At 45.0% G+C, this 20,714-nt stretch overlaps 1 long non-coding RNA gene across 1 annotated transcript in view; it reads right to left on the bottom strand.

The window, feature by feature from the left end:
• Positions 1-20,714, bottom strand: part of LOC130275998 (uncharacterized) — a 58,858-nt gene that overhangs the window by 6,176 nt on the left and 31,968 nt on the right. The window contains exon 2 of the long non-coding RNA XR_008844982.1: positions 17,719-17,825. This is a non-coding gene — a long non-coding RNA (uncharacterized LOC130275998). The remainder of the gene's footprint in view (positions 1-17,718; positions 17,826-20,714) is intronic.

Here is a 20,714-nt window from a genome sequence, read left to right as displayed (position 1 = left end):
TGTTGAACCTGGTCCAGGGTAATTCTTCCGTTGGCGAGTATGCCGTACAATTCCGTACTCTTGCTTCAGAATTATCCTGGAATAATGAGGCCCTCTGCGCGACCTTTAAAAAAGGCCTATCCAGCAACATTAAAGATGTTCTGGCCGCACGAGAAATCCCTGCTAATCTACATGAACTCATTCACCTAGCCACTCGCATTGACATGCGTTTTTCCGAAAGGCGTCAGGAGCTCCGCCAGGATATGGACTCTGTTCGCACGAGGCGTTTCTTCTCCTCGGCTCCTCTCTCCTCTGGTCCCCTGCAATCCGTTCCTGTGCCTCCCGCCGTGGAGGCTATGCAGGTCGACCGGTCTCGCCTGACACCTCAAGAGAGGACACGACGCCGCATGGAGAACCTCTGCCTGTACTGTGCTAGTACCGAACACTTCCTGAAGGATTGTCCTATCCGTCCTCCCCGCCTGGAAAGACGTACGCTGACTCCGCACAAAGGTGAGACAGTCCTTGATGTCTACTCTGCTTCTCCACGTCTTACTGTGCCTGTGCGGATGTCTGCCTCTGCCTTCTCCTTCTCTACTATGGCCTTCTTGGACTCCGGATCTGCAGGAAATTTTATTTTGGCCTCTCTCGTCAACAGGTTCAACATCCCAGTGACCAGTCTCGCCAGACCCCTCTACATCAATTGTGTAAACAATGAAAGATTGGACTGTACCATACGTTTCCGCACGGAGCCCCTTCTAATGTGCATCGGATCTCACCACGAGAGGATTGAACTTTTGGTCCTCCCCAATTGCACTTCTGAAATTCTCCTTGGACTTCCCTGGCTTCAACTTCATTCCCCAACCCTGGATTGGTCCACTGGGGAGATCAAGAGTTGGGGGCCCTCTTGTTCCAAGGACTGCCTAAAACCGGTTCCCAGTAACCCTTGCCGTGACTCTGTGGTTCCTCCTGTGACCGGTCTCCCTAAGGCCTATATGGACTTTGCGGATGTTTTTTGCAAAAAACAAGCTGAGACTCTACCTCCTCACAGGCCTTATGATTGTCCTATCGACCTCCTCCCGGGCACTACTCCACCCCGGGGCAGAATTTATCCTCTATCCGCCCCAGAGACTCTTGCCATGTCTGAATACGTCCAGGAAAATTTAAAAAAGGGCTTTATCCGTAAATCCTCCTCTCCTGCCGGAGCCGGATTTTTCTTTGTGTCCAAAAAAGATGGCTCCCTACGTCCTTGCATTGACTACCGCGGTCTTAATAAAATCACGGTTAAGAACCGCTACCCCCTACCCCTCATCTCTGAACTCTTTGATCGCCTCCAAGGTGCCCACATCTTTACCAAACTGGACTTAAGAGGTGCTTATAATCTCATCCGCATCAGAGAGGGGGATGAGTGGAAAACGGCATTTAACACCAGAGATGGACACTTTGAGTATCTGGTCATGCCCTTTGGCCTGTGCAACGCCCCTGCCGTCTTCCAAGACTTTGTTAATGAAATTTTTCGTGATCTTTTATACTCCTGTGTTGTTGTATATCTGGACGATATCCTGATTTTTTCTGCCAATCTAGAAGAACACCGCCAGCATGTCCGTATGGTTCTTCAGAGACTTCGTGACAATCAACTCTATGCCAAAATAGAGAAATGTCTGTTTGAATGCCAATCTCTTCCTTTCCTAGGATACTTGGTCTCTGGCCAGGGACTACAAATGGATCCAGACAAACTCTCTGCCGTCTTAGATTGGCCACGCCCCTCCGGACTCCGTGCTATTCAACGCTTTTTGGGGTTCGCCAATTATTACAGGCAATTTATTCCACATTTTTCTACCGTCGTGGCTCCTATCGTGGCTTTAACCAAAAAAAATGCCGATCCCAAGTCTTGGCCTCCTCAAGCGGAAGACGCCTTTAAACGGCTCAAGTCTGCCTTTTCTTCGGCTCCCGTGCTCTCCAGACCTGACCCTTCCAAACCCTTCCTATTGGAGGTTGATGCCTCCTCAGTGGGAGCTGGAGCTGTCCTTCTACAAAAAAATTCTTCCGGGCATGCTGTTACTTGTGGTTTTTTTTCTAGGACCTTCTCTCCGGCGGAGAGGAACTACTCCATCGGGGATCGAGAGCTTCTAGCCATTAAATTAGCACTTGAGGAATGGAGGCATCTGCTGGAGGGATCAAGATTTCCAGTTATTATTTACACCGATCACAAGAACCTCTCCTACCTCCAGTCTGCCCAACGGCTGAATCCTCGCCAGGCCAGGTGGTCTCTGTTCTTTGCCCGATTTAATTTTGAAATTCACTTTCGGCCTGCCGATAAGAACATTAGGGCCGATGCTCTCTCTCGTTCCTCGGATGCTTCTGAAGTTGAACTCTCTCCGCAACACATCATTCCTCCTGACTGCCTGATTTCCACTTCTCCAGCCTCCATCAGGCAAACTCCTCCAGGAAAGACCTTTGTTTCTCCACGCCAACGCCTCGGAATCCTCAAATGGGGTCACTCCTCCCATCTCGCAGGTCATGCAGGCATCAAGAAATCTGTGCAACTCATCTCTCGCTTCTATTGGTGGCCGACTCTGGAGACGGATGTTGTGGACTTTGTGCGAGCCTGCACTATCTGTGCCCGGGATAAGACTCCTCGCCAGAAGCCCGCTGGTTTTCTTCATCCTCTGCCTGTCCCCGAACAGCCTTGGTCTCTGATTGGTATGGATTTTATTACTGATTTACCCCCTTCCCGTGGCAACACTGTTATTTGGGTGGTCGTTGATCGATTCTCCAAAATGGCACATTTCATCCCTCTTCCTGGTCTTCCTTCAGCGCCTCAGTTGGCTAAACAATTTTTTGTACACATTTTTCGTCTTCACGGGTTGCCTACGCAGATCGTCTCGGATAGAGGCGTCCAATTCGTGTCTAAATTCTGGAGGGCTCTCTGTAAACAACTCAAGATTAAATTAAATTTTTCTTCTGCATATCATCCTCAATCCAATGGACAAGTAGAAAGAGTTAACCAGGTCTTGGGTGATTATTTACGACATTTTGTTTCCTCCCGCCAGGATGACTGGGCAGATCTTCTTCCATGGGCCGAATTCTCGTATAACTTCAGAGTCTCTGAATCTTCCTCCAAATCCCCATTTTTCGTGGTGTACGGCCGTCACCCTCTTCCCCCCCTCCCTACCCCGTTGCCCTCTGGTCTGCCCGCTGTGGATGAAATTTCTCGTGACCTTTCCATCATATGGAGAGAGACCCAAAATTCTCTCTTACAGGCTTCATCACGCATGAAGAAGTTCGCGGATAAGAAAAGAAGAGCTCCTCCCATTTTTTCCCCTGGAGACAAGGTATGGCTCTCCGCTAAATATGTCCGCTTCCGTGTCCCTAGCTACAAGTTGGGACCACGCTATCTTGGTCCTTTCAAAATTTTGTGCCAGATTAATCCTGTCTCTTACAAACTTCTTCTTCCTCCTTCTCTTCGTATTCCTAATGCCTTTCACGTTTCTCTTCTTAAACCACTTATCATCAACCGTTTCTCTCCCAAATCTGTTCCTCCCACTCCTGTTTCCGGCTCCTCGGACATCTTCTCCGTCAAAGAAATTCTGGCATCCAAAAAGGTCAGAGGGAAAACCTTTTTTTTAGTGGATTGGGAGGGTTGTGGTCCAGAAGAGAGATCCTGGGAACCTGAGGACAATATCCTAGACAAAAGTCTGCTCCTCAGGTTCTCAGGCTCTAAGAAGAGGGGGAGACCCAAGGGGGGGGGTACTGTTACGCCGAGCGCTCCGGGTCCCCGCTCCTCCCCGGAGCGCTCGCTACACTCTCCTCACTGCAGCGCTCCGGTCAGATCCACTGACCCGGGGCGCTGCGATACCGCCTCCAGCCGGGATGCGATTCGCGATGCGGGTAGCGCCCGCTCGCGATGCGCACCCCGGCTCCCGTACCTGACTCGCTCCCCGTCGGTCCTGTCCCGGCGCGCGCGGCCCCGCTCCTTAGGGCGCGCGCGCGCCGGGTCTTTGCGATTTAAAGGGCCACTGCGCCGCTGATTGGCGCAGTGGTTCCAATTAGTCTGATCACCTGTGCACTTCCCTATATCACCTCACTTCCCCTGCACTTCCTTGCCGGATCTTGTTGCCATTGTGCCAGTGAAAGCGTTTCCTTGTGTGTTCCTAGCCTGTGTTCCAGACCTCCTGCCGTTGCCCCTGACTACGATCCTTGCTGCCTGCCCCGACCTTCTGCTACGTCCGACCTTGCTTCTGTCTACTCCCTTGTACCGCGCCTATCTTCAGCAGCCAGAGAGGTGAGCCGTTGCTAGTGGATACGACCTGGTCACTACCGCCGCAGCAAGACCATCCCGCTTTGCGGCGGGCTCTGGTGAAAACCAGTAGTGACTTAGAACCGGTCCACTAGCACGGTCCACGCCATCCCTCTCTGGCACAGAGGATCCACCTCCTGCCAGCCGGCATCGTGACAGTAGATCCGGCCATGGATCCCGCTGAAGTTCCTCTGCCAGTTGTCGCTGACCTCACCACGGTGGTCGCCCAGCAGTCACAACAGATAGCGCAACAAGGCCAACAGCTGTCTCAACTGACCGTTATGCTACAGCAGTTACTACCACAGCTTCAGCAATCATCTCCTCCGCCAGCTCCTGCACCTCCTCCGCAGCGAGTGGCCGCTTCTGGTTTACGCCTATCCTTGCCGGATAAATTTGATGGGGACTCTAAGTTTTGCCGTGGCTTTCTTTCCCAATGCTCCCTGCACTTGGAGATGATGTCGGACCAGTTTCCCACTGAAAGGTCTAAGGTGGCTTTCGTAGTCAGCCTTCTGTCTGGAAAAGCCCTGTCTTGGGCCACACCGCTCTGGGACCGCAATGACCCCGTCACTGCCTCTGTACACTCCTTCTTCTCGGAAATCCGAAGTGTCTTTGAGGAACCTGCCCGAGCCTCTTCTGCTGAGACTGCCCTGTTGAACCTGGTCCAGGGTAATTCTTCCGTTGGCGAGTATGCCGTACAATTCCGTACTCTTGCTTCAGAATTATCCTGGAATAATGAGGCCCTCTGCGCGACCTTTAAAAAAGGCCTATCCAGCAACATTAAAGATGTTCTGGCCGCACGAGAAATCCCTGCTAATCTACATGAACTCATTCACCTAGCCACTCGCATTGACATGCGTTTTTCCGAAAGGCGTCAGGAGCTCCGCCAGGATATGGACTCTGTTCGCACGAGGCGTTTCTTCTCCTCGGCTCCTCTCTCCTCTGGTCCCCTGCAATCCGTTCCTGTGCCTCCCGCCGTGGAGGCTATGCAGGTCGACCGGTCTCGCCTGACACCTCAAGAGAGGACACGACGCCGCATGGAGAACCTCTGCCTGTACTGTGCTAGTACCGAACACTTCCTGAAGGATTGTCCTATCCGTCCTCCCCGCCTGGAAAGACGTACGCTGACTCCGCACAAAGGTGAGACAGTCCTTGATGTCTACTCTGCTTCTCCACGTCTTACTGTGCCTGTGCGGATGTCTGCCTCTGCCTTCTCCTTCTCTACTATGGCCTTCTTGGACTCCGGATCTGCAGGAAATTTTATTTTGGCCTCTCTCGTCAACAGGTTCAACATCCCAGTGACCAGTCTCGCCAGACCCCTCTACATCAATTGTGTAAACAATGAAAGATTGGACTGTACCATACGTTTCCGCACGGAGCCCCTTCTAATGTGCATCGGATCTCACCACGAGAGGATTGAACTTTTGGTCCTCCCCAATTGCACTTCTGAAATTCTCCTTGGACTTCCCTGGCTTCAACTTCATTCCCCAACCCTGGATTGGTCCACTGGGGAGATCAAGAGTTGGGGGCCCTCTTGTTCCAAGGACTGCCTAAAACCGGTTCCCAGTAACCCTTGCCGTGACTCTGTGGTTCCTCCTGTGACCGGTCTCCCTAAGGCCTATATGGACTTTGCGGATGTTTTTTGCAAAAAACAAGCTGAGACTCTACCTCCTCACAGGCCTTATGATTGTCCTATCGACCTCCTCCCGGGCACTACTCCACCCCGGGGCAGAATTTATCCTCTATCCGCCCCAGAGACTCTTGCCATGTCTGAATACGTCCAGGAAAATTTAAAAAAGGGCTTTATCCGTAAATCCTCCTCTCCTGCCGGAGCCGGATTTTTCTTTGTGTCCAAAAAAGATGGCTCCCTACGTCCTTGCATTGACTACCGCGGTCTTAATAAAATCACGGTTAAGAACCGCTACCCCCTACCCCTCATCTCTGAACTCTTTGATCGCCTCCAAGGTGCCCACATCTTTACCAAACTGGACTTAAGAGGTGCTTATAATCTCATCCGCATCAGAGAGGGGGATGAGTGGAAAACGGCATTTAACACCAGAGATGGACACTTTGAGTATCTGGTCATGCCCTTTGGCCTGTGCAACGCCCCTGCCGTCTTCCAAGACTTTGTTAATGAAATTTTTCGTGATCTTTTATACTCCTGTGTTGTTGTATATCTGGACGATATCCTGATTTTTTCTGCCAATCTAGAAGAACACCGCCAGCATGTCCGTATGGTTCTTCAGAGACTTCGTGACAATCAACTCTATGCCAAAATAGAGAAATGTCTGTTTGAATGCCAATCTCTTCCTTTCCTAGGATACTTGGTCTCTGGCCAGGGACTACAAATGGATCCAGACAAACTCTCTGCCGTCTTAGATTGGCCACGCCCCTCCGGACTCCGTGCTATTCAACGCTTTTTGGGGTTCGCCAATTATTACAGGCAATTTATTCCACATTTTTCTACCGTCGTGGCTCCTATCGTGGCTTTAACCAAAAAAAATGCCGATCCCAAGTCTTGGCCTCCTCAAGCGGAAGACGCCTTTAAACGGCTCAAGTCTGCCTTTTCTTCGGCTCCCGTGCTCTCCAGACCTGACCCTTCCAAACCCTTCCTATTGGAGGTTGATGCCTCCTCAGTGGGAGCTGGAGCTGTCCTTCTACAAAAAAATTCTTCCGGGCATGCTGTTACTTGTGGTTTTTTTTCTAGGACCTTCTCTCCGGCGGAGAGGAACTACTCCATCGGGGATCGAGAGCTTCTAGCCATTAAATTAGCACTTGAGGAATGGAGGCATCTGCTGGAGGGATCAAGATTTCCAGTTATTATTTACACCGATCACAAGAACCTCTCCTACCTCCAGTCTGCCCAACGGCTGAATCCTCGCCAGGCCAGGTGGTCTCTGTTCTTTGCCCGATTTAATTTTGAAATTCACTTTCGGCCTGCCGATAAGAACATTAGGGCCGATGCTCTCTCTCGTTCCTCGGATGCTTCTGAAGTTGAACTCTCTCCGCAACACATCATTCCTCCTGACTGCCTGATTTCCACTTCTCCAGCCTCCATCAGGCAAACTCCTCCAGGAAAGACCTTTGTTTCTCCACGCCAACGCCTCGGAATCCTCAAATGGGGTCACTCCTCCCATCTCGCAGGTCATGCAGGCATCAAGAAATCTGTGCAACTCATCTCTCGCTTCTATTGGTGGCCGACTCTGGAGACGGATGTTGTGGACTTTGTGCGAGCCTGCACTATCTGTGCCCGGGATAAGACTCCTCGCCAGAAGCCCGCTGGTTTTCTTCATCCTCTGCCTGTCCCCGAACAGCCTTGGTCTCTGATTGGTATGGATTTTATTACTGATTTACCCCCTTCCCGTGGCAACACTGTTATTTGGGTGGTCGTTGATCGATTCTCCAAAATGGCACATTTCATCCCTCTTCCTGGTCTTCCTTCAGCGCCTCAGTTGGCTAAACAATTTTTTGTACACATTTTTCGTCTTCACGGGTTGCCTACGCAGATCGTCTCGGATAGAGGCGTCCAATTCGTGTCTAAATTCTGGAGGGCTCTCTGTAAACAACTCAAGATTAAATTAAATTTTTCTTCTGCATATCATCCTCAATCCAATGGACAAGTAGAAAGAGTTAACCAGGTCTTGGGTGATTATTTACGACATTTTGTTTCCTCCCGCCAGGATGACTGGGCAGATCTTCTTCCATGGGCCGAATTCTCGTATAACTTCAGAGTCTCTGAATCTTCCTCCAAATCCCCATTTTTCGTGGTGTACGGCCGTCACCCTCTTCCCCCCCTCCCTACCCCGTTGCCCTCTGGTCTGCCCGCTGTGGATGAAATTTCTCGTGACCTTTCCATCATATGGAGAGAGACCCAAAATTCTCTCTTACAGGCTTCATCACGCATGAAGAAGTTCGCGGATAAGAAAAGAAGAGCTCCTCCCATTTTTTCCCCTGGAGACAAGGTATGGCTCTCCGCTAAATATGTCCGCTTCCGTGTCCCTAGCTACAAGTTGGGACCACGCTATCTTGGTCCTTTCAAAATTTTGTGCCAGATTAATCCTGTCTCTTACAAACTTCTTCTTCCTCCTTCTCTTCGTATTCCTAATGCCTTTCACGTTTCTCTTCTTAAACCACTTATCATCAACCGTTTCTCTCCCAAATCTGTTCCTCCCACTCCTGTTTCCGGCTCCTCGGACATCTTCTCCGTCAAAGAAATTCTGGCATCCAAAAAGGTCAGAGGGAAAACCTTTTTTTTAGTGGATTGGGAGGGTTGTGGTCCAGAAGAGAGATCCTGGGAACCTGAGGACAATATCCTAGACAAAAGTCTGCTCCTCAGGTTCTCAGGCTCTAAGAAGAGGGGGAGACCCAAGGGGGGGGGTACTGTTACGCCGAGCGCTCCGGGTCCCCGCTCCTCCCCGGAGCGCTCGCTACACTCTCCTCACTGCAGCGCTCCGGTCAGATCCACTGACCCGGGGCGCTGCGATACCGCCTCCAGCCGGGATGCGATTCGCGATGCGGGTAGCGCCCGCTCGCGATGCGCACCCCGGCTCCCGTACCTGACTCGCTCCCCGTCGGTCCTGTCCCGGCGCGCGCGGCCCCGCTCCTTAGGGCGCGCGCGCGCCGGGTCTTTGCGATTTAAAGGGCCACTGCGCCGCTGATTGGCGCAGTGGTTCCAATTAGTCTGATCACCTGTGCACTTCCCTATATCACCTCACTTCCCCTGCACTTCCTTGCCGGATCTTGTTGCCATTGTGCCAGTGAAAGCGTTTCCTTGTGTGTTCCTAGCCTGTGTTCCAGACCTCCTGCCGTTGCCCCTGACTACGATCCTTGCTGCCTGCCCCGACCTTCTGCTACGTCCGACCTTGCTTCTGTCTACTCCCTTGTACCGCGCCTATCTTCAGCAGCCAGAGAGGTGAGCCGTTGCTAGTGGATACGACCTGGTCACTACCGCCGCAGCAAGACCATCCCGCTTTGCGGCGGGCTCTGGTGAAAACCAGTAGTGACTTAGAACCGGTCCACTAGCACGGTCCACGCCATCCCTCTCTGGCACAGAGGATCCACCTCCTGCCAGCCGGCATCGTGACAGTGGGATTCGTCATGAGAAGACTCATCAGAGTCAATGGTAGAATATTCAGAAGAGGTAGATTCATGAAAGGAATCAGATTTATTCCTTCTTGAGGCTTTCTGAGCCCGTACAGTTTGCACATCCTCACGGGAGGAGGGTAAGGGGTGAGAAACATCAGCACCTGCATCTTGGCTGCATGTAGCTTGTGAGCCTTCTAATATTTCTTGACCTACTCCTATTTTGAAAAATTTTTGCGGTTTTGAGGAGATACGGTCGTCATGTGAGTTGCGCCTCTTTTTTGACGACTTTTGTGCATACAGTCGTGGCCATAAATGTTGGCTCCCCTGAAATTTTTCAAGAAAATTAAGAATTTCTAACAGAAAAGGATTGCAGTAACACATGTTTTTCTATACACATGTTTATTCCCTTTGTGTGTATTGGAACTAAATAAAAAAAAAAAGGAGGGAAAAAAAGCTAATTGGACATAATGTCACACCAAATTCCAAAAATGGGCTGGACAAAATTATTGGCACCCTTAACTTAATATTTGGTTGCACACCCTTTGGAAAAAATAACTGAAATCAGTCACTCCTATAACCATTAATAAGCTTCTTACAACCTCTCAGCCAGAATGTTGGACCACTCTTCCTTTGCAAACTGCTCCAGGTCTCTCTTATTGGAAGGGCGTCTTTTCCCAACAGCAATTTTAGATCTCTATAGAGGTGTTCAAGGGGATTTAGATCTGGACTCATTGCTGGCCACTTCAGAACTCTCCAGCGCTTTGTTGCTATCCATTTCTGGGTGCTTTTTGACGTATGTTTGGGGTCAATGCCAGGTATAATGGAGGAGGAAAACAAGGAAAAGGATGGAAAAATAGTGATAAAAAGAAAAAGATAATACTGAGAGGGTCAATTGAAAATGCATATATCAGAAAAGAGATAAAATAAATGAGAAAAAAAAAATATATATGTATGTAATATAAGGGGGAAATAATATATTCAATGAAAATAATGAAGATTAAATAGAGAAAAAATGTATATGCAAACCCAGCAAATGTCGCAAATACTCACCCCCTTTATATATATATATATATATATATATATATATATATATATAAATATATATATATATATATATATATATATATTACAATAAGCGTATAATAATGATAAATATGGAACAGAGTATATGAGTGTGACGTCACACTCCGGCCCCCTCAATGCAAGCCTATGGGAGGGAGCGTGACAGCTGTCATGCCCTCTCCCATAGGCTTGCATTGAGGGGGCGGAGTGTGACATCACACGGGGGTAGCGCCGTGACGTCACAATACTCCGGCCCCGTGATCGCCAGTCATCAGACCCGGGGCAAACATGCTCCGGGGGCTGATGGTAAAGGGGTGTCACGTGAAAGATCATGGGGGTCCCCAGTGGCGGGAACCCTGCGATCAGGCATCTTATCCCCTATCCTTTGGATAGGGGATAAGATGTCTTAGCGCCGGAGTGCCCCTTTAAATGTTGGGAAAATTTTGCAGGTCTGTTAATAAAAGTCATACCGGAGTTGATTCACCTGAATCAATCGGAATTTATTCCTGGTAGGTTCTTTCAAAACATTGCATGGGTATTTACAAACCTGGAAGTAGAAGGTGGGCCCCTCCGTTCCATCCTGTCATTGGACGCAATGAAGGCATTTGACAGGGTGGAATGGAGGTTCCTTTGGAAATTATTGGAGGAATATAATATTGGTGGAGGAATGATTAAATGGATTCCACTACTTTATAGAGATCCGAAGGCCAGTATTATCATCAATGGTAGGCTAACCGACCCTTTCCTATTCTCTAGAGGCACGCGCCAAGGGTGCCTCCTATCCCCTGGCAGAGCTATTGAGGAGATCAAAGGAGTTTCACGGATTCGGGTTATAAATAGTGAATGATACAGTGGGGATCAAAAGTTTGGGCACCCCAGGTAAAAATTTGTATTAATGTGCATAAAGAAGCCAAGAAAAGATGGAAAAATCTCCAAAAGGCATCAAATTACAGATTAGACATTCTTATAATATGTCAACAAAAGTTAGATTTTATTTCCATCATTTACACTTTCAAAATAACAGAAAACAAAAAAATTGCGTCTGCAAAAGTTTGGGCACCCTGCAGAGTTAATATCTTGTACTGCCCCCTTTGGCAAATATCACAGCTTGTAAACGCTTTTTGTAGCCAGCCAAGAGTCTTTCAATTCTTGTTTGAGGTATCTTTGCCCATTCTTCCTTACAAAAGTCTTCCAGTTCTTTGAGATTTCTGGGCTGTCTGTCATACACTGCTCTTTTAAGGTCTATTCATAGATTTTCAATCATGTTGAGGTCAGGAGATTGTGAAGGCCATGGCAAAACCTTCAGTTTACGCCTCTTGATGTAATCCCCCGTGGATTTCGAGGTGTGTTTAGGATCATTAGCCATTTGTAGAAGCCATCCTCTCTTTAACTTCAGCTTTTTCACAGATGGCATCAAGTCAAATTTTATTGAATGCCTTTTCCTTCTACTCTTGAGATGCTCCCTGTGCCACTGACTACAACCCCAAAGCATGATTGATCCACCCCCATGCTTAACAGTTGGACAGAGGTTATTTTCATTAAATTCTGTTCCCCTTCTTCTCCAAACGTACCTTTGCTCATTCCGGCCAAAAAGTTAAATTTTAACCTCATCGGTCCACAGAACTTGTCTCCAAAATGCATCAGGCTTGTCTATATGTTCATTTGCAAAGTTCAAACACTGATTTTTGTGGTGAGGATGTAGAAGAGATTTTCTTCTGATGACTCTTCCATGAAGACCCTATTTGTAAAAGTATCTCTTTATAGTGGGATAGTGTACCACAACTCCAGTGTCTGCCAGATCTTTCTGAAGCGATTGTGCAGTTAAACTCACAATCCTGCGAGCTGTTCTGGCTGATATTTTCTTGGTCTTCCAGATCTTGCTTTAATTTCCACTCTTCCTGATGACTGCCATTTCTTAATTACATTCCGAACAGAGGATATTGACATCTGAAAACATTTTGCTATCTTCTTATAGCCTTCTCCAGCTTTGTGAGCATCAACTATTTTCAGCTTCAGATTTCTAGACAACTGCTTAGAAGAACCTATGGTGCTGATTGTTGGGGCAAGGTCAGATGAGTCTGGGCATTTAAAACCTTAGAGATTGACATCACCTGGTCTTCCCAGATGATGATTGAGAACAATCCATGACACTGGCAGGTCTCAGCTTTGCAAAGGGGGCAGTGCATGCTATAAATTCTGAGTGCCCAAACTTTTGCAGACGCCAATTTTTTTCCCTGTTATTTTGAAAGTGTAAATGATGGAAATAAAATCTAACTTTTGTTGACATGTTGTAAGAATGTCTAATCTGTAATTTGATGCCTTTTGGAGATATTTCCATCTTTCCTCGGCTTCTTTATGCACATTAATACAAATTTTTACCTGGGGTGCCCAAACTTTTGATCCACACTGTAAGGTATTGTTATACGTGGATGATCTTTTAATCCGGAAACAATGTTATATAAAATTATAAATATAGTTAATGAGTTCGGGGAAATTGCAGGCCTTAAAGTGAACTGGGCTAAATCCTCATTGCTCCCGGTGATAGATGGGACCATACTGAAAGTCTCTAATATAACAATTCTTAAAGAAGGGGCTACGTTGAAATACCTTGGAGTTGATATCACGGCCAGTAAAAACTAATTTGTAAAGACAAACATAATGCCCTTGCTCCTTAAGATTAACCCCTTAAGGATGGAGCCGTTTTCTGTTTTTGCACTTTTGTTTTTTCTTTCTACCTTTTAAAAATCATAACCCTTTAAATTTTGCACCTAAAAATCCATTTGATGGCTTATTTTTTGTGCCACCAATTCTACTTTGTAATGACATCAGTCATTTTATACGTTTAAAATTGTCATCTTCTGACCCCTATAACTTTTTTATTTTTCCACATACGGGGTGGTGATCTGAAGTTTTTAGCTGTACCATTTTTGTTTTGATCGGACTTTTTGATCGCTTTTTATAAAAAATTTATGGTATAAAAAGTGACCAAAAATACTCTATTTTGGACTTTGGAATTTTTTGGCACGTACGCCATTGACAGTGCGGTTTAATTAAAGATATATTTTTATAGTTCGGACATTTATGCATGCGGCAATACCACATATGTTTATTTTTATTAACAGTTTTTTTTATGGGAAAAGGCGGGTGATTCAAACTTTTATTAGGGAAAGGGTTAAATGATCTTTATCAACTTTTTTTTTTACTTTTTTTTTGCAATGTTATAGCCCCCATAGGGGACTATAACATGCAGTACATTGATTCAATACACTGATCACTGCCATTGCATTCAATGGCAGGGATCAGTGTTATCGGCGGTTGATTGCTCAAGCCTGGATTTCAGGCTTGGAGCAATCAATCGACGATCGGACGCACAGGAGACAGGTGAGGGGACCTCCTGCTGCATCCTAGCTGATTGGGACATCGCAATTTTATTGCGATGGTCCCAATCAGCCCAACTGAGCAGCCGGGATGCTTTTACTTTCACTTATAGACGCGGCGATCAACTTTGATCGCCGCATCTAAAGAGTTAATGCCGGACATCAGCTCGATCGGCGATGTCCGGTATTAGCGTGGGTCCCGGTTGCTTATAGCAACCGGGACTTACTGTGTATGATGCGCGCTCGCCTCGTGAGCCCGCATTATATATGGGGACGCACATATGGACGTTCATAAACGTCCATATGCGCTAAGGGTTTAAAACTAAAATTGATATATTGGGTATGATGTTATTGAATCAAGCAGAGAGCGTGGCACTATTAAAAATGGTTCTTTTGTCACAGATCCTGTATGTCATCTGAGTCTCCCCCATGTGGATACCGGAAAATTGGTTTAAAGGTCTAGAAGCCCTGTTAAATAAATTTATATGGGGGCGAGGGAGAGAACAAATAAAGTATAGAAATATCACCCTTTTGGAGGGTGAAGGGGGTTGCCGCATTTCTATAACTATTTCTTAGGTGCTAAGGCACAAGATATTAAGAACGTGAAGAATAACCCCATATTAAATTATATCTTGAATTCGTTTGAAGGAAAATATGATGAGATAATAGAAGTCATTAGTGTTGAGCGGCATAGGCCATATTCGAATTCGCGATATTTCACGAATATATGGACGAATATTCGTCATATATTCGCTAAATTCGCATATTCGTAATAGTCGCGTTTTATTTTCGTGAAAATTTGCATATACAAAAATTAGCATAAGCGAAAATTTGCGAATAAAATTCACATTGCGAATATTTGCAAGCAACACTAGAAGTCATAGTCAAATTTGTTTAATGGATCTCAATCCAAAACGTCCTGGCTGCGAGACCTAAAGTAGAACTTTAAGTTATCCCCTATCCACAGGATCCCCTGGATAGGGATTAGTGTTTGATTGTGGGGTGTCCCAAGATTTCCTGCCTAGCACCCCAGCTTCTCCCTCTGCTCCATACATGGATTACTGTCGACCACGGCACGAAGCGGTGGCCAACACACCCCTTTTTGTATCTCCATAGGAAAGCTGAAGATACACGAATGAGGTGTCTTCGGCTTACCCATAGAGAAACATGGAGTGGTGTGTCGGCCACCCCTCTGTGCCATGGTCAACAGTAATCCGTTAGAGCCGGGTGCCAGGCTGGAGATTACAGGGGTTCCCAGTGTCAGACCTCCTGCAATCAGACACTTACCCTCTATCCACAGGATCCTGTGGATAGGGGATAAGTACTTGCAAACCGAAATTCCCCTTTAACTCCTATACGCCCTCAGGCCACTCCTGTGGCCCCGCGTCATAGCGCGTCGGGCCCGGCCGGGACCCATGACTAATAGCGTACGGCATTGATCACAGTGCCGCGCGCTATTAACTCTTTAGACGCAGCGTTCAAAATTGAACGCCGCGTCTAAAGTGAAAGTAAAGCAGTACCGGTTAGCTCATAGAGCTGTTCGGGATCGCAGCGGTGAAATCGTGGCATCCTGAACAGCTTACAGGACAGCCGGAGGGTCCCTACCTGCCTCCTCACTGTCCGATCGCCGAATGACTGCTCAGTGCCTGAGATCCAGACATGAGCAGTCAAGCGGCAGAATCATTGATCAATGGTTTCCTATGAGAAACCATTGATCAATGTAAAAGATCAGTGTGTGCAGTGTTATAGCCCCCTATGGGAGCTATAAAATTACAAAAAAAAAAGGGAAAAAAGTGAATAAAGATCATTTAACCCTTCCCTAATAAAAGTTTGAATCACCCCCTTTTCCCAATTAAAAAAAAAACTGTGTAAATAAAAAAAAAAACATATGTGGTATCGCCGTGTGCGTAAATGTCCGAATTATAAAAATATATCGTTAATTAAACCGCACGGTAAATGGCGTACGCGCAAAAAAATTCCAAAGCCCAAAATAGCTTATTTTTGGTCACTTTTTATATCATAAAAAAATGAATAAAAAGTGATCAAAAAGTCCAATCAATACATATATGGTACTGCTAAAGACTTCAGATCACGGCTCAAAAAATTAGCCCTCATACCGCCCCATACGCAGAAAAATAAAAAAGTTTTACAGTTTTAAATGTATAAATTTTCCTGCATGTAGTTATGATTTTTTCCAGAAGTACAACAAAATCAAACCTATATAAAGAGGCTATCATTTTAATTGCATGGACCTACAGAATAAAGATAAGGTGTCATTTTTACCGAAAAATGTACTGCTTAGAAACGGAAGCCCGCAAAAGTTACAAAATTGCATTTTTTCTTCAATTTTGTCGCACAATGATTTTTTTTCCATTTCGCCGTAGAATTTTGGGTAAAATTACTGATGTCATTACAAAGTAGAATTGGTGGCGCAAAAAATAAGCCATCATATGGATTTTTAGCTGCAAAATTGAAAGAGTTATGATTTTTAAAAGGTAAGGAGGAAAAAACTAAAGTGCAAAAACTGGAAAACCCTCTGTCCCCAAGGGGTTAAGTAAATAAACATGTACATATCTTCCTGCACTCCACCCCACCTCAGTATCTCTGCTTCCAGTCCCAGCATGCTTCTCTTCGTGGTGCTGGGGGTCAATCCTTTCACAGTGTTGCTCAGCCAATTACTGGACACCACTTCAGCCAGTGATTGGCTAAGCAGCACTGTGATGTATATACCCCAGCTCCAGTCTAAGCTGAGCTCTTCTTCCTGGTGATGGGGGTCAATGTGTCATGTATATTGTTTTAAGTCCTGCTGTCTGGGCATGTTTGTGTAAAAACGCTTACCGCCATAACACCCCTTTAATTCCAAACCAAGATCCTATGTCATGATATAGTTTTGCTTGCTCTTTGAGAAAATTAAATGGGCCCTGCCAGACCCAAAAACTTTTTATATGTTGTTACTGATGAAAATGAAAGACCTTGTTATATGGTTGTTTAAAAATGGCTCATGGACAAGGCTGCATGAGCAGACATGCCAATCACCTCCCACCACCACAAGGAGGGACACGCCCCCTTCCCCGGAGAGGATTTCTAACACTGTGAACTAATGAAAAGAGGGATTTTTTTTTTTAAATAATAAATATAGGTGATAGAGGCATACAAATTTGATGTACATGGTCAGGATTAGGTAGTGAGCAACATTATTTATTTATTTATTTATTCATTTATTTTGTGGGACCTGACAGGTACGTTTTAAAAGGAAACTTTGTTGGAAACCATAGTTTCACATCTTACCTTTAAATATAATCACTGATACTACTGCTGTCTCAAGGTTTTTCAAAAGTGAAATATTAGGCAGGATGCTTCTGAATGCCTATTTAGTTACAAATTAGATTGAGGTTTATAAATAATATACCCTGCATACCCTTACATAGCTGATCTACCAGGGGGCGGTCACATGTTGTGCTCAGAGGATGAGGCTGCAAAATATTCTTCTTGTTTAGATGCCCCAGTGCCCGTATAATAGTGAAAAACAAGTGCCTATTAGCACAGTCTATACACAGAGCTGCAATAGTCCACTTGGGAGATTACATGGATGAGTACTGTTGGCTATGAAAAAGAACAAGTATCCAGTTTTGTTCTAGGTTTACTGAGGCATGTTTGGGCAATTAGAGGATCAGGTATTAGGTTTGTTTTGTCTTTATTCACACTTCTTGATGTTTTTTTTAACAATTTTATAGCAAAAAAAATGTTTGGTTGCTATACTTCCTGGAACTTCACATTGACAATCAGTTACCTTTTCTTTAGGAAGATGAAACCTCTCAGGCTATTTAGAATCTGCAATCGCTCATATCTTGTACAACTGAAGCAATTGGGCAACATGGGTTCTGTTTACCGTATATGTAAATTATGAGCAGTAGAACTTACAGGCTCTTTTCCTGCTTTAGACAACAGATGTTTTGTCTGAGTTGCATAGGTATTCTGAAAATTTTGGAAGAGTACGCTTTCTTTCCTGGCATGATGCTTTTGCTGGCCTAGAAGTTGGAGTCAAAAAAATGTACACAATTTCTATATTATACTGTAACACTTCTCCTGTGAAAGGGAAGGTTTAACGAATGCATGCTCCTGCCATGATGATACAGAGTTTTATTATATGATCTTATGGTATGGTTCCAGGAAAAATTCCAGAGCAAAAAAAAATTAAACGTAACATTTAGTAGGATAAAACTGTAAAAATAACTCTTGGTGTATTGTACAAGGACGATATTTAATATATACCTTTGATATACAAGCTAATTAATAACATCATTAGTTATACAGAAAATTGATGACCAACAAAACCTTACACTTTCTCTCTGAACATCATATGTCTGTAGACAAACCAAAGTAGTGTGTTTTCTAGAAGAACAATGTAGAGTTTAGAAATGCCCTTGTAATAGTAACCTTGCCAAGTATCTGTCAGCCCAGTCTATGTACAGAGCTCCAGAATAATAGTCCACTTGGGTGGTCAAATCGGATGAGAACTGCAAAAGAGCCAAGCAGTTAGTTTTATTCTAGGTTTACTGAGGCCTGTTTGTGCAGTCAGAGGATCAGGTATTAGGCTTGTTTTGGCATGATACACACTTCGAGATCCTGATGATTTCACAGCAGGAAATTCGGGCGCTGTACTTACGTGAGTCATCTGAGTATTGAGGTTATTTTGCTGTACTTCAAGCAGTTTTGCAATTTCTGCAAACAGCTTACAAGTCACACAACAGAATTACAACAGTAAAAACTGCAGTAAAATATGTATAAAATATTGCAGTTTTTTTTTTTTTATAATAATGTGTCCTATTGAATAAACAAAAGCGTCAGTGCACATGAGGGTTTTGTTACTGCTCTGGACAGTTCCTGACAGAGGTGGCAGCAGAGAGAATTGTGTCTGACTGGAAAGACTACATGACTTCCCCCCAGAATATAAAGCAGCTGATAAGTACTGGAAGGCTTGAGATATTCATATAGAATTAATTTACAAATCTGAATAACTTTCCGGCACCAGTTGGTTTAAAAATGTACTCAGAGCATACAGGATCCAAATCCTTTCTATTTAAAAGCAACCTTAGACAGATGGGTGGAAAACCTGGGAGGCAATACTGGAATAAAGCTGAGGTAGAACATTAGAGCTAGAGAAGGCAGCAGCATCCTGGTCACACAGACCTCCTATCCTGTATGTATTACTGGAAGATAGTGGCAACACTAGGCAATTAGATCTGAAGCCTGTGTTCCATATTTAAAGCTTATTGTCTTAATACTCTAACCAGCACCTACATAAACACATATGTATACATATTCGTAGTTGAGTGTAGAGGCGAGCATTACACTGAGTGCTCCCCACTCCATCGCTCATTTATCTGATACCTGACACGTTAGAGCGGGGGAGAGAAGCCAAGCAAGGCATGCAGTGCATGAGAAGCAGGGGTACTACTAAATAATGTGAGATTTAACTGCTTATCCCCTTACACTGGTTACAGTTCACCCCTCTTTTGCATTTAAAATGGGTCTGTAAATCCTAACAAATGTTTATGTTAGAAGAAATAACCAGCTGGAGGACTGTACACATTCTGGCCCTCATTTACTAAGAAAATTGGGTTGTAAGTCTATGTTGCTTTCTTACCCGACTGCTTTTTTCCCCTGGTATTTATTATTATGTTGCATCCTGTTTGTCGCACGTGGATTTTGTTGGTTTTGGTTTCCAACTCCTCGGAGCTGTCGGGAAAAAATCCACAACAATACAACAAATTCGGGTTGGAAACCTTAATAAATACGTGGGAAAGCTCAGAAATGTCGGGTAACGCCCCTTTTTCGGGTTTGGGAGAATCCACATCGGGTCCGTCGGGAAAAAATGTCGCATGGTGTCGCAGACTGGCGCACGATGTCTGCGACATGGCGCAGACAAAGATGCGACAAAAAAAAAACCGACAAAAAAAAAACCGACAAAAAAACCGACAACAGAGGTCAGGTTTAGAATAGTAAATGAGGGCCTCTATGTTTCTAGAGTTCTAGAACTTAGATACAAAATAGGGACACCTCCCCTCAGATATCCAGCTTTTAAATCTGAATATAGAATTCTCATCCAGAATCAAAGGGCTGTGAGATTTGGGGACCTATAAGTTACATAGTAGAGCTTGCACATACCCTTTCTTCATCTTAAGTAACACTGACTGTGTGGGTGATCCTGCTGTCCGTTTCCCTTTAATTTCTTGTTTTGACACGTGTAGACCATTTAGAAAGTGGAGTACTTTGGTGCAAGGTTATTGAAGGGTTATAGTCCCTGTGTCAGTGTCCATTTAACTGAACAATGTAAGACGTAGCTACCTGCAAGTGGTTCTGACCATTAATGGTTCTTGATGGTATATTGCGAAGCTTTGCTTCTTAGTGCACATAGTCAGTGGCAATACAATTGTGCATATAAATACTGACATCTTCAGATTATATGGGTATAGAATTTGATATGATCTTATGTTTTTGTACTGTACCTATTTGCATGTGATTAGGGTTAGGATTTGCATGGGTTAGGATTTACTAGAAACTAGCCAACTATACATTTTGTATTTCATTAAAAGAAAGATGAAATATCTTGATCAGGAATAAAATCAACATATTACCATACAACAGCCCAATATTAAGTAGCTTCCATGTCAGTAATGTGGCTTAATGCTGTGCAACATTTGTTTATGCAATCTAGTTCTAGCCTTATTCTACAGGGATTTGTGGGCTAGTATTTGGAATAGGTACTTTATTCATATTGTATTGCTTAATGATGCTTGAATAGATTCCTATACGCTGCTTCAGCCTGAGGCATACATAATTCTCTGGAGCTTGTAATAAATCCTATTTCATAACCCTGTACCTAAACAGTTTCAAGTTCCACTTCCCAGAGTAAC

The sequence above is a fragment of the Hyla sarda genome, chromosome 1 (assembly GCF_029499605.1).
Source record: "Hyla sarda isolate aHylSar1 chromosome 1, aHylSar1.hap1, whole genome shotgun sequence".
Taxonomy (NCBI): domain Eukaryota; kingdom Metazoa; phylum Chordata; class Amphibia; order Anura; family Hylidae; genus Hyla; species Hyla sarda.
The sequence above is the reverse complement of the archived record's forward strand: the minus strand, read 5'-3'. Positions and strand labels throughout refer to the sequence as shown.